General features: G+C 46.9%; 1 pseudogene across 1 annotated transcript; it reads left to right on the forward strand.

Moving 5' to 3' along the window:
• The first annotated feature begins 7,605 nt into the window (after positions 1 to 7,605).
• LOC101562557 lies at positions 7,606 to 8,642 on the forward strand (annotated as a pseudogene). The gene is made up of 3 exons (XR_192453.2): positions 7,606 to 7,735; positions 7,891 to 8,429; positions 8,517 to 8,642. The product of XR_192453.2 is annotated as a dnaJ homolog subfamily B member 6-like (transcript).
• The last annotated feature ends 1,740 nt before the right edge of the window (positions 8,643 to 10,382 follow it).

Genomic DNA, 10,382 nt, shown 5'->3' on the forward strand with positions numbered 1-10,382 from the left:
GTGCTGGCTTCAAGGTCCTAGGCTGGGCCCATCATGGGTCTGTGCACAGCTGACAAGGCTGCAGGAGGGCTGTCACGAGGTCCTAAGGAGCTCAGCAGGGACACATGTCCCCTCCTTGGGGCTCCTGGCAGCCTCAGGGGCCTCTTATCACGGTGCATCTGAGGGGGCCTCCTAGAGTAGCCAGGGTTTCCCTAGACAGGAGGCTGCACTCAGGGCACTGGCTCCCTCTCCTGGGAACTTGGAAGAAATGCTGGTTCTTGGGCCACCCTGGGCCTGCTGAACCAAAATTTCTTGGGAGGACAGCCCACCATCTGGGTGTTGACCAGCCCTCCAGGGAGTTCTGGGGCACACGAGTGTGAGACCTGCTGGTGAGGACCACGGCTGTGGGGCTTGTGCTCTGCTGGATCAATTCCCGTGTCTATTTGGTGAGCTCGGGAAGATTACAAGCTTGCCTGAGCCTCCTGCCACCCCAGGAAGTGCTGTGTCAGGATGTCAGTCTGTGGAATGCCAGTGGCCTCAAAAAATCATCATTTTTTTCCTTCTCACTTGGGTCAAGGCCCATTAATTACCATTAGAAACTGTCTTGGAGCCAGGAGTGGTGGCGCATGCCTTTCATCCCAGCACTCTGGGAGGCTGAGGTGAGGGCATTGCAAGTCAGTGGGCAACTTAGGGACTTAACAAATCCTTGCCTTAAAATTAAAAAATTTGAAAGGAATGGTGATCCAGTTCAGTTCAAATGTCCTGCATTCCATCCTGTATTACAGAAGGATCAAAAAACAAAGCAAGATAAAAAACCATCTTGGTATAGTAGAAGGAGCACTGGCCTACATTCCAGAGTTGGCTTGTGCACTTGCTATTTGTTGAGTATTAGAACTTGCAATAAGCTTTGAACAGTGAGTATTTCCCAAGAGCACTAGGCTAAGGGCTTTCTGTGTACCATCTCATCAAATCCGCCCAACAGCCCCATGAGAAAAATCTGGGTATCTATTTTACACCAACCAAAACCAGATTCCATGTGGGTAACCAACTTGTCCAGAAGTTGAGCAGCTAGATTGCTGGAGCCAGGCCCGGAAGTCCTATTCTTGACTGGATTGTAGGTGACATGGCTGAACCTGAACATGCACAGTTCAAGACGCAACCAGGAAGCGCTAGCGTTTGTCCCGACACATAATCCCACTCAGCCTCAGGTGCTGTAAGCTATTATTCCAGCTTTACATGTGAATCTACTGTGGTAGGAGAGTAACACTGACTTTGGCCACTCATGGAAATGGAAGATGTCACTGTTTTTTAAATTTCACAGCCCTACACAAATTAGCATGTTATTCGTGCCTGGCTGGTAAGATGATCTGTGGCTCCTCAGGCCCTCGTGTGTCCTGTAAGTCCCAAAGAATGTTTATGAATTGGTAAGTAACCTCAGCGCTTTCTTAATTCGGCCACTCCCACCACAGCCTGGTATAGACAGCCCAAAGGCCACATCGGGACCCCAGGCTACAGGGCCTCACAGACCTGGGCAGTACCATGGTATCCCTGACTCTTTCCCCTCTGCGGTCCTCCCCACCTGCTCCTGGCCATCAGGCAATTGGGCCATCTGGGCTTCCATAGTTCTTCCTGGCATGGTCCCATGCTGTTCCACCCCTTTATATTTCAGTACATCAACTAATTTTCAGTGAACTCCCATGAATCACTGTCACTTTTTAAATACCTACATTTTCCCTTTCTTTGTGGATACAGATGAACTTGGCCTTCCTATCTAAGTTCTAGTCATGGCGTTTCCCATAAATAATGGTGAACTTTGTACAAGTCATTTCTCTCTTTGATAGTGGGTTTCCGCATCTGATGAGTGCATGGCAATTGGGTGTCACTTAGATAACGCCACATATGTGTGAGGGCTCTCTGAATTGGGAAGGGACTTGTAGATGTTAGGGATTACTTGTCTGGGTCTGTAATTACCTTCTGAGACACACCTTCCTCCTTTGGCGTGAGTCTTCATGCTCCACGTGAGGATCACCCTGAGAACCTGTTCGAAGATGTTCTGATTTTTTTAGCTCTGGGCTGAGGTCTCCCAGGTGATTCCAATGGGATGTTCTGATCCTTAGCAATGGAAAGAGAGGAAGGGGGAGACAGGGAGAGCCGAGAGGAAATGAGAGAGAGAGAGAGAGAGAGAGAGAGAGAGAGAGAGAGAGAGAGAGAGAGAGAGAGAGAGGTCCCCCTTCAAGGTATGGCCCTGGTCTCTTCTGTAAGCCTCTCAACAAGGCACTCACGGTGTTCCAGAGGCTTGAGCATTTTACTGATTAGCCTGCTTTTTCTTAAGCTCTAGCCTAAGTACCTTCCACTGGGACATGGTCTTCCTATTTGTTAGCACAGCAAGCCTTTCTTCACTAGCTTGACTGGGAAACCCAGCCAACAGTATTTTTACAGATGTTTCATTCTTTTTAATGAAAACCAGGTCCCTCTCTACCTTGGAACACGGAGCCCACAGTCCATCTCCCCTCGAGGTGCTGGCAGAACATCCAGGCTTTGCACATGGCCCCACACACGTGTCCTCCTGCTCCTCCTCCTCCTGACTTCCGGTCTCAGCCAATGACGTCACCATCTCCCAAGTCACCCAGACTGCAAATGAGACCGGGCAGCAATGGGGAGAAAGATGCAGATTCTGGAGTTTAACCACCTGGGTTCAGGTCCCAATGACCACTGACAGGTGACTTAGTTTCCTTGTGCCTCAGTGTCCTCCCCTGTGTAGAGTGGACACCATTAATTCCTATGATTTGTTAGAGTTAGATGAGTTGATACCAGATGAGCCGGCACAGGGTAAGCGCTCAAACCATATCAGGCTGCCATACTTGTGTGTTCTCCTTCCCCGAGGCCCACACTCCAAAAAGAACATGGGCCTGGTAATTCGAGCTCTGGCCTGTTTCTTACCTGCTCCTTCCCACTCCCTGTCGTTCCTTGGCTCATGCAAATTTCTTCTAAGGTCTTCTTGCCTCAGTCTCCCTCTTGAACCTCTTCCCCCATTGTGCCATTCATTAAGAAAAGAGTCAAGAAAAGAGTCAACCGCGCAGGGTCCCTTGGTCGGCTGGGCTTCTTGTTGGGAAGTCTGCAGATTCCAGGGTGGCTCCACAGCCTGTGGGAGCGCAGCGTGACGTCCCCAGCTGGCAGGCTATGCACCCCAAAGCGTGACCGGGTATGCGTCTCCCTTAACTGTGCATCAGGGTGGGGGTGGGGCCGGGTCGAACACAACCATTTGGTTCATGTCACATAGCCCGAGACACATGCGCGAAGGCTGAAAGCACATTGTTCGTCAATGGTTTTTACGTAGTTTCCCCTAAGATGCCAAGCGGCTCTTCGCAGGAATTTTCATGTACGTACTTGGGAGTTGTAAATCGTGGAAGAGCGACCCAGAAATCAACAGCAAAGATGGGAGGAGAGCAGGATTGGAGGCCAGGGCCTCTTCCCAGCCGTGGCAGATTCTTGCTAGTGCTTGTTCCCTTGCAGAAAAATAACCCTGAAGGCTGCAGGCTTAGGGCTCAGCCTCGGCCCTCTGTGACTTGGTCAGCTGGGGTGGGGCTGTCCATCTCTCTGGGACTGGGGTGGGGTTGGCTCTAGAGTGTGGATAAAACCTACGGGCCAACTCGCTGCCTTCCCTGGGCCAACTTCTGGCTAAGGCTGTTAGCCACCACCCTGATTTGGAATCAGCTGTAAGAGGTGCAGAAGAAACAAGATACCCGTGAGCCTCGCGCCCGTGCACGGACATCCAGTTGCATTCCACCACCATTCCGGAGCAATTCTCCAGGGAAAGGAAGCAGCAGGCTGCAGTGCTCCGATGAAAGATGCAGCCTGTGGTCCTCATCTTCCTTATCTGTGACCCGAGAGTCCGTGGACCAATAGCTCCCCCTCCTTCAAAGGCGCTCAGGGGAAGGCCACGGAGCTGGGGCTGCGCAGGGGAACCCCAGAGGCGGCTTCCTGCCATTCTTCCTCCACCTCAGCGCCCTCTAGTGTCCAAAATGAACAGAGCCTATGTAAAGGATCACAGCCTGGCTGGGTTGAGTGCTAAGATTCAAGTTTAATTCCATCCCTGCGAACTAAGAGCCTTGTCCCACCTCTTTACGCTTCAGTTCCCTCGCCTGTAAAATGAGGACGCTCGTGCTTACAGCGTCAGTATTCGTGTAAGCATTAAAGGGTATGCCCATACAGCAAACACACCTGCATGCCCAAATAAATCATCACCAAAACTCTCAGGTTAAACTCATTCTAAATTAAAGAGATGCAACAGACTTATCTAGATAGAGCATGTGTCGTTCCGTGCCGTGGTCAATTGCTTTTGCACTATTTCCCTGCCTGAATGGGGAGGCCAGAGCCCGGCATAATCTCCACACATCTTGCAGGGTCTAGCCCATGCCAGGAGCTCAGGAAATATTTGTAGAGTGTATATAGAATAAAGAACTTATTTTACTTCTTTTTCTCCAGCCTTAAAATATTGTACAGTGTAATATAGATTCGATGTTTCCAATTATCCAAGCAGACCGTCTGGCACGGCACGCAGGTTCCAAGGGGTCCGTAATTCCTCCTGGCTTGGCAGCTTCCCCGTGTCTGGAATAGTCTGGCCCTGGAACACACCTTGGAGTCTCCGCAGATCTGGTCATGAGTATGAAAAAGCCTGGAGCTCACCCCCTGGGGGACTCGGGAGAGTGCTCTCGTGGGATGAGAGCTGAGCGAACTTGGTTAATGGGGTGAAAGCCAAGGGCCAGGAGGGGGCATTCAGAAGTCAGGGCCCCGAAGGCGCATTAGGCTGCCTCGTTTTGTCTGCAACAAGGGTACTGGTCTTCTTCTCCTTAGTAACCAGCAGGCTGCTCAGAAGGGCCAGTCCCACGAACAAATTTTTGGAAGAATTCCACTACACACACCAGTGAGTCTCTGCCCTGTCAGCTGAAGTTGTCCAGCTGCAGTGAAGAATAGACAGAGACTATTCTGAACATTTTCTCTATCCAAAAATTCTTCTACTACCACAAACTCACCATCAAGAAAAGAACATCGAGTGAATCGGACAAGGAGATTAGGCTTGGTTTTTAAACACAAGAAATATCACGGGAGAAATCTCAACTGTGTTGGTACTTTTAGGAGCTAAGTGTTGAGACAAAAACTCTGTTTTTGGAGTTGCACAACCTCTTCACCAGAGGGAGAAGCTGGCTTTGGTATTGGGAACTGATTAACAGCTGGTAGCTGCAGATTTATAGAGTGCAACATCTGGTCTTTGTTTAGGGCAGCCTTAAGACAATTGACGGAGATGGAGTCTATAAAAACACAAGTTCCTTGAAATTAACAGCCTCTCAGGGAACTCAACAGTAGATCGGATGAAAGGGCGGGCTTTGCAGCTCTTGCAGATGAGCAAATAACCAGATTAGGAATCATGAGATAACCGTGAAAAAGCCCAGGAGGGGGTTGAGCCTCAGCATCCGTGTAAATCCTGCCAATTCCATGAGGAGACAAGAGCCGGGACGCCTAAGTGAGGAGCTGGGATTCCTTTTTTTGTGTGGAAGAATCAGGGACTGAACTCCGGTCCTTGAGCTTGCCAGGCAAGTGGTTATTCCACTGAGCTATCTCCCCGGCCCCTGAGTTGGGATTCTTTTGGGGCAAAAAGTAGGGCTGTACTGAGATATTCTTTAAAGTAATATCAAAAATAAAATATCAGCCAGGTGTAGACCTGTAATCCAAGTGCTCTGGAGGCTGAGGCAGGAGGATCGTTGTGAGTTCAAGACCAGCCTGGGCTACAAAGTGAGCTCAAGGCCAGCCTGAACTGCATCGCAAGACCCTGTCTGAAAAAGGCTAAATAAATAAATAAAATATCAACTTCAACAGATCGTCCAATTGAGGAGCCCTATTCTATGTAAGGTGCTGAGGGTAAGTGAATGCTTGTTCCAGGGTAGGAACTGATTCAATTGTGGAACTAGGTCAGCAAAAGAGACTTAGGTACATTCCGGGAGGAGGCAGGCAATGCTCATGTTAAAAACAAAGTACAGTGCTGAAAATGACAGCAGGGGAAGCTACTTTTAAATTTTTGTATTATGAAAACATTTCAGGAAAATGCAAAAGTTGTGAGTTCAATGAACTCGGGTTTCCCAGCATCAGAAGTATCAATTTTCCTAATTTATTTTACTGGTTTTTCCTTCTTCTCCCTCTCCACTCTTCCTTCTTTTTCCTCTTTCTTTTCTCCTCCTCCTTCTCCTCCTCCTCCTTCTCTTCCTCTTTCTCTTCTTTTTGCATTTCTGAACTATTTCAAACTAAATCCTGTATTTCATTTGCTCACCCCCACACACTTCAGTGAATCCTTCTACAGTGAAGGGCCAATTTTTGAAAAGTTTTCCTTAGATCAATGTATAATTGATAAAAGTATAGTTCTTTTCTTTTCCTTTTGTCTTTTTGAGACAGAGTCTCATTCTGCAGCTCAAGCTGGTCTTGAGCTCACTTTGTAGCCCAGGCTGGTCTCAAACTCACAAAAATTCTCCTGCCTCAGCCTCCCAAGTGCTGGCATTATAGACGTGCCCCATCACACCTGGCTTATAGTTCACTTTTATTGCTGCATAGTATTCCATTACGTACCACACTTTGCATTGTCTAAATCATATACAAAAATTAACTGAAAACAGGTCAGATCTTGAATCATAAGAAAGATGCTTAAAAGAAAAATGAGAAACCACTATTCATTCAGTTAAACATGTTTGTTCTGTGAAAGACTCTTAAGAAATGAAAAGTTAAGCCATAGACTGGGAGAAAGTATTTACAGATCACATATTTCTTTTTTGGCACCAAGGATTGAACTCAGGACCTTGTGCTTGCCAAGCAGGCCCTTATACCACTGCGCTATCTCCCTGGCCCAGATCACGTATCAGATGAAGGACTTGTACCCATAATATATAAAGAACCCTTAGTATTCAACAATAAGAAACAATAAAAAACATGGGCAAAAGGTTTAAACATGAACCTCACCAAGGAAGACAGACAGATTAAAATAACCCTGTCTACAGCTGCTTAACTATTCCCAGTCATTAGGGAAATGTAAGCCAAAGGCCACCGCATGGTACCACTGTGTAGTAGTTAGAACAGTTGACATAAAGAATTCAGATGACACCAAGTGCTAACAAGAGGCAGAGAAACCAGAACTCTCAAGCCTGGCAAGTAGGCATGGAAAATAGTAGTGGACAGGCACTCCAAAAAACAATCTTCTTTTTTAAAGAAAGTTAAACATATCCTTACACCATAAATCAAATCTGCAGGTATTTATGATAGAGGAATAAAGACTCACACTCACACCAACACCTAAGGACATATGTTTATAGTGCTGTTATTCATGACTGCCCCAAACTATGAGAAACATTCAGGTGTTCTTCAACCAATAAATGGAAATGCAAACCAGGGAACATTCACACGATGGAATATTACTCAGCAGTAGAAAAGGCTGGGCCATTGATTCACATAACACTGAAAGCAGCCAACCTCAAAAGATCATATACAAGAGAAAGGAAGGCATGAGGAGCCGCTGCAGCCACCACCAGCGTACCGTCCTAGAGCCATAAGGGGGCTGGCTGCACACCTCCTCCTTTTTGCCACCGGTAGTCCGTATCCTCGGACTTGTCCCGGCACTGTTCAAACATGGTGGATTACTATGAAGTTCTAGGCGTGCAGAGGTACGCCTCCCCCGAGCACATGAAGAAAGCACCCAAACCTGTCTTGGATCATGCTGGTCCACCCTGACATTTGAGAACTATTGCACTGCCCGTTGGTGTCCGTGTGGAACTGGCACATGGCTGCAGAGGCTGTCTACATGGATGTAACTCATTTAGGCCTTACATGTGAACAAACTTTTATAGAGTGAGATACCGGAAACTGGCACTACAGATAAAAATCCTGAGAATAAAGAAGAAGCTGAGTGAAAATTCAAACAAGTGGCTGAGGCATATGAGGTGTTATCAGATGCTAAAAAATGGGACATCTATGACAAATATGGCAAAGAAGGATTAAATGGTGGTGGAGGAGGTAGACGTCATTTTGACAGTCCATTTGAGTTTGGGTTCACATTCCAGAACCCAGAAGATGTCTTCAGGGAATTTTTTGGTGGAAGGGATCTATTTTCATTTGACTTCTTTGATAATGAAAGCCCATTTGAAGACATTTTTGGGAACCGAAGGGGTCCCCAAGGAAGCAGAAGCCATGGTACAGGGTCCTTTTTCTCCACCTTCAGTGGATTTTCATCCTGTGGAGGTGGATTTTCTTCATCTGATACAGGATTTCCTTCATCTGGATCCCTAGGTCACGGGGGCCTCACTTCATTTTCATCCACATCACTTGGGGGCAGTGCGATGGGTAACTTCAAATCTATATCAACTTCTACTAAAATCATTAATGGTAGAAAAATCACCACAGAGCCCGGGGAGATGGTTCAGTGGAATAAGCCCTTCCCCAGCAAGCGCAAGGGCCTGAGTTCAATCCCTGGTTCCGCAAAACAAAGAAAAATCACCACAAAGAGAATTGTTGAGAATGGTCAAGAAAGAGTAGAAGTCGAAGAAGATGGACAGTTAAAGTCCTTAACAATAAATGGTAAGGAGCAGCTGCTGCGCTTGGATAGCAAGTCATTCAATGCACGCATTTAACAGGAATGTTAGACTACAACAAACAGCATTTGAGGATTAACAGGAACATTTTTTTTTTTTTTAAGATTTCAGACGAACTCAACTTCCAGTATAACTGTACCCAATCTAAAGTATTTATAAACAACTCATCGGAGCCCCTCTTTGTCATAGACTTTTGAGTTTATTGTTGGGACCACACACTCGGACCATTTTTTTGTCTTTAAAATTGTTGTAATCTCTGTATGCACTTTGCTTTTTTATTAAATGTGATCCAAGGTAAGCCTTGACTCTTGAGCAGTGCTAGGCTGGGATTGTACTCTAACACCAGTGGGGATCTGCTTTCCGTTGTGTTTGAAACGTGAGCCAAGTAGCGTCCGCCTGCTCTGAAGCTAACATTGCCAGGACGGGTCCTCCACAGAAGCAATTTCCATTTTTTTTCAGTATTTAGTAATGAAAGTTGTGCATGAATGGTAATATATTTCTGGTTCAATACAAATTTAAGGCTGTTTTCTAGTTGTGCATGGATGCCGGCAGCTTAGTAAAGTTTTGACAGTTGTTTAAATGTGTAATGTTAAGCTTAGGTTTATAAAAGCTGGTAAACTGGGTCTCTGTCATTTGCTTTAAAAACAAAAAGAAAAGAAATGTGAATGTGTTCGGTGCAAAAAGAAAAAGATTATACACAGTGTGATTCCATTTTTATATGGTGGACAGGTAAAGGCAGAACTCTAGGAACAGAGAATGGAGCAGTAAGTGCCTCAGCATCAGGGAATTGTATAGACACTGGTTTGTATCTTGTTTGTGGTGATGATTACAAGGATCAAAACAGGAGTGAAAGCTTAGAGAAAAAATACAACAATAAAAATGAAGTTTTCCGTGTGCTGATTTTATTTTTTATTATGTATGTGGTACAGGGTCTCACTATACAGCTCGGACTCACAGTGATCCTCCTGTCTCAGCCTCCCCAGCACTGGGGTTACAGGCGCGCACCACCATGCAGGGTCTCACTGGCTGCACCTGGGTGAGGAGCCAGCACAGCATTCAGTACCAAGGATCAAACCTGGATCCTTGAGCTTGCTTAAGCAGGCGCTTAGACCACTGACCTATCTCAGCGGCTCCCATATGTGAATTCTAAACACAAATACAAATGGTTCACCGGTGAATCCATGCGTGTGTGCTGCCTGACCTTTCCACCCAACTCTTCTGAATTTGCAAAGGCTCGCTGAAGAAAGCAAAGGCCCTTGTGGCTGGGGCTCAGAGAGCTCAGGGAGGGTGCTGCCCAGCAAGGTCTGGGAGCTGAGCAAGGCTCTGCTCCGGAGAAGCTGTGCTTTTCTCAGACCACCTGGCTGCCACGGACGACATCTAAGAGTGAACGAAGGGGAAGTGCTTTTTCATTTTTAAAAAAGGGATGAAAAAACGAAACAGAAAAGAAAAATGATGAGAACCCTGAACGAGGACCGAGGTCAGGACAGAGAAGGAAACGCTGAGTGCAGCTTGGCCTCCTGGTTAGTTTCCTTGTTTGGCTCACACCAGTGCTGCCAGGCCAAGAATGCTTCCAATGTGTGTTTTTGGTCTCCTGTCTGCGAATAAACAGAAGTGTTGTCTCCAAGCCTTTCAGGGAGTCCCAGGTACAGGGTGACACAGTCCAGGCCGCAGCAGCCCACGGATCGTGGCCCAGGCCCTGTTGCTGTAAACACCCGACTCAAGAGGTCTGGGTGAATCTGGACACCTCCCAGAGCCAGTTGCCCTGCTACACGAACTCCT

This window comes from Octodon degus, unplaced genomic scaffold, assembly GCF_000260255.1.
Source record: "Octodon degus isolate 3935 unplaced genomic scaffold, OctDeg1.0 scaffold00026, whole genome shotgun sequence".
NCBI lineage: Eukaryota > Metazoa > Chordata > Mammalia > Rodentia > Octodontidae > Octodon > Octodon degus.